Source organism: Calidris pugnax, unplaced genomic scaffold (assembly GCF_001431845.1).
Source record: "Calidris pugnax isolate Ruff unplaced genomic scaffold, ASM143184v1 scaffold384, whole genome shotgun sequence".
Taxonomy (NCBI): Eukaryota; Metazoa; Chordata; class Aves; order Charadriiformes; family Scolopacidae; genus Calidris; species Calidris pugnax.
Genome location: NW_015091144.1, coordinates 1 through 3,895, shown reverse-complemented (window position 1 = coordinate 3,895; position 3,895 = coordinate 1). Strand labels below are relative to the sequence as shown.

The window sequence follows — 3,895 nt, the reverse complement described above, 5'->3', positions numbered from 1 at the left end:
GGTGGTGGTGGGTTACGGCGAGGAAGAGGAGGAAGGGGAGAGGGGGCGGCGGGGGGGTCGCCAACGGCCTTTTATCTGCAACGAGTGCGGAAAGAGCTTCAGCCATTGGTCCAAGCTGCTGCGGCACCGCCGGACCCACACCGGGGAACGGCCCAGCACCTGCGGGGAGTGCGGCAAGAGCTTCAGCCAAAACTCCCACCTGGTCCAACACCGCCGGACCCACACCGGGGAGAAGCCCTATAGCTGCGGGGACTGCGGCAAGAGCTTCAGCCAAAACTCCCACCTGGTCCAACACCGCCGGACCCACACCGGGGAGAAGCCCTATAGCTGCGGGGACTGCGGCAAGAGCTTCAGCTGGAGCTCCAACCTCATCCAGCACCAACGCATCCACACCGGGGAGAAACCCTACAGCTGCGGGGAGTGCGGCAAGAGCTTCACCCAGAGCAAGAACCTCATCAAACACCAACGCACCCACTCGGGGGCTCGGCCCCACCGCTGCGCCCATTGCGGCCGGGGCTTTGCCCAGAGCGGCAACCTGCTGAAGCACCAGCGGGTCCACGGGGCCGGGGGGCAACCCCGAGATGGGGGGCCACCGGAGCCTTTTATCTGTGTTGAGTGTGGGGAGAGCTTCGCCCGCAGCGCCACGCTCAACCGCCACAAGCGCGTCCACAAGCCCCTCTTTGTCCCCTGAGAGGGGGGACACGCGCGGACTGACCCATGGGGACGTGGTGGCACGGAGCTGGAGGACATGGGGACTGAGCTATGGCCACGGGGAGGAGGTGGCACCAAGCTGGAGGACACGGGGACTGAGCTATGGCCACGGGGAGGAGGTGGCACCAAGCTGGAGGACATGGGGACTGAGCTATGGCCACGGGGAGGAGGTGGCACCAAGCTGGAGGACATGGGGACTGAGCTATGGCCATGGGGATGAGGTGGCACGGAGCTGGAGGACCTCGGACCAAGCCACGGGCAAGGGGAGGAGGTGGCACCAAGCTGGAGGACATGGGGACTGAGCTATGGCCATGGGGATGAGGTGGCACCAAGCTGGAGGACATGGGGACTGAGGTATGGCCATGGGGAGGAGGTGGCACCAAGCTGGAGGACATGGGGACGGAGCCACGGGGACAGGGACAAGGTGAGACAGAGCTGAGGGACACAGGGACCGAGCCATGGACGTGGGGATGAGGTGCCACCAAAGTGGGGGGGACAGGGCCCGAGCCCCGGGGACAGGGAGGAGGTGACCCCGAGTGCGGGAAGAGCTTCACCCAGAGCAAGAACCTCATCAAACACCAACGCACCCACTCGGGGGCTCGGCCCCACCGCTGCGCCCATTGCGGCCGGGGCTTCGCCCAGAGCGGCAACCTGCTGAAGCACCAACGGGTCCACGGGGCCGGGGGGCAACCCCGAGATGGGGGGCCACCAGAGCCTTTCATCTGTGTTGAGTGTGGGGAGAGCTTCGCCCGCAGCGCCACGCTCAACCGCCACAAGCGCGTCCACAAGCCCCTCTTTGTCCCCTGAGAGGGGGGACACGCGCGGACTGACCCATGGGGACGTGGTGGCACCGAGCTGGAGGACATGGGGACTGAGCTATGGCCATGGGGAGGAGGAGACACCAAGCTGGAGGACATGGGGACTGAGCTATGGCCATGGGGAGGAGGAGACACCAAGCTGGAGGACATGGGGACTGAGCTATGGCCACGGGGAGGAGGTGGCACCAAGCTGGAGGACATGGGGACTGAGCTATGGCCATGGGGAGGAGGTGGCACCAAGCTGGAGGACATGGGGACTGAGCTATGGCCACAGGGAGGAAGTGGCACCGAGCTGGAGGACCACGGACCGAGCCATGGGCAAGGGGACAAGGTGGCACCAAGGTGAGGGACATGGGGACTGAGCTATGGCCACAGGGAGGAGGTGGCACCAAGGTGGGGGACACAGGGACTGAGCTATGGCCATGGGGAGGAGGTGGCATGGAGCTGGAGGACATGGGGACTGAGCCATGGACATGGGGACAAGGTGCCACCAAGCCTTGGGGACACAAGGACTGTGCCAGGGACATGGGGACAAGGTGACACCAGGATGGGGGACAGACGGACTGGACCACAAGGATGAGGTGCCACCAAGCCATGGGGACACCCAGGTGGCATCACGGGCAAGGGGACGAGGTGACACCAAGCTGGAGGAGACATGGACTGAGCTGGGGACATGGGGACAAGGTGCCACCAAGCCTTGGGGACACTCGGTCTGTGCCAGGGACATGGGGACAAGGTGCCACCAAGATGGAGACATGGACTGAGCTGTGGACATGGGGACGAGGTGCCACCAAGCCTAGGGGACATCCAGATGGCACCATGGGTGAGGGGAGGAGGTGACACCAAGCCTTGGGGACACAAGGTCTGTGCCAGGGCCATGGGGACGAGGTGCCACCGAGATGGAGGAGGCAAGAGCTTCAGCCAAAACTCCCACCTGGTGTGGGACATGGGGACTGAGCCACCCAGGTGGCACCGTGGACATGGGGACAAGGTGCCACCAAACCTTGGGGACACTCGGTCTGTGCCAGGGCCATGGGGACGAGGTGCCACCGAGCTGGAGGAGACATGGGATGAGGTGCCACCAAGCCTTGGGGACACCCAGGTGGCACCGTGGACATGGGGACAAGGTGCCACCAAACCTTGGGGACACTCGGTCTGTGCCAGGGCCATGGGGATGAGGTGCCACCAAGCCTTGGGGACACCCAGGTGGCACCGTGGGCATGGGGAGAAGGTGCCACCAAACCTTGGGGACATCCAGATGGCACCGTGGGCGAGGGGAGGAGGTGACACCGAGCTGGAGGAGACGTGGGACGAGGTGCCACCAAGCCATGGGGGACAGCCAGATGGCACCGTGGGCAAGGGGAGGAGGTGCCACCAAACCTTGGGGACATCCAGATGGCACTGTGGGCCAGGGGAGGAGGTGACACCGAGCTGGAGGAGCCGTGGGAGGAGGTGCCACCAAGCCTTGGGGACACTCGGTCTGTGCCAGGGCCATGGGGATGAGGTGCCACCAAGCTGGAGGAGACATGGGGACGAGGTGCCACCAAGCCATGGGGACATCCAGATGGCACCGTGGGCGAGGGGAGGAGGTGACACCGAGCTGGAGGAGACGTGGGACGAGGTGCCACCAAGCCATGGGGGACAGCCAGATGGCACCGTGGGCAAGGGGAGGAGGTGCCACCAAACCTTGGGGACATCCAGATGGCACTGTGGGCCAGGGGAGGAGGTGACACCGAGCTGGAGGAGACATGGGATGAGGTGCCACCAAGCCATGGGGACATCCAGGTGGCACCATGGGCAGGGGGAGGAGGTGCCACCAAGCCTTGGGGACATCCAGATGCTAGGGGAGGAGGTGCCACCAAGCCTTGGGGACACATGGACTGTGCCAGGGACATGGGGATGAGGTGCCACCAAGCTGGAGGAGACATGGGGACGAGGTGCCACCAAGCCATGGGGACATCCAGATGGCACCGTGGGCAAGGGGACAAGGTGACACCGAGCTGGAGGAGACATGGACTGAGCTGTGGACATGGGGACGAGGTGCCACCACCCCTTGGGGACACCCAGGTGGCACCATGGGTGAGGGGACGAGGTGACACCGAGCTGGAGGAGACATGGACAGGAGGACAGAGCTGTGGACATGGGGACGAGGTGCCACCACCCCTTGGGGACACCCAGGTGGCACCATGGGTGAGGGGACGAGGTGACACCGAGCTGGAGGAGACATGGACAGGAGGACAAGGTGCCACCAAGCCATGGGGACATCCAGGTGGCACCGTGGGTGAGGGGACGAGGTGCCACCACCCCATGGGGACACCCAGATGGCACCGTGGACATGGGGAGGAGGTGCCACCAAACCTTGGGGA

At 64.9% G+C, this 3,895-nt stretch overlaps 1 pseudogene across 1 annotated transcript in view; it reads left to right on the top strand.

Annotated features, from left to right (window-relative positions):
* LOC106897903 overlaps positions 1 to 2,434 on the top strand; it is a 13,302-nt pseudogene extending 10,868 nt beyond the window's left edge. Inside the window, exons 2-5 of the transcript XR_001413844.1 lie at positions 60 to 686; positions 1,187 to 1,810; positions 1,861 to 1,871; positions 1,974 to 2,434. The product of XR_001413844.1 is annotated as a zinc finger protein 135 pseudogene (transcript). The remainder of the gene's footprint in view (positions 1 to 59; positions 687 to 1,186; positions 1,811 to 1,860; positions 1,872 to 1,973) is intronic.
* Positions 2,435 to 3,895: the final 1,461 nt, after the last annotated feature.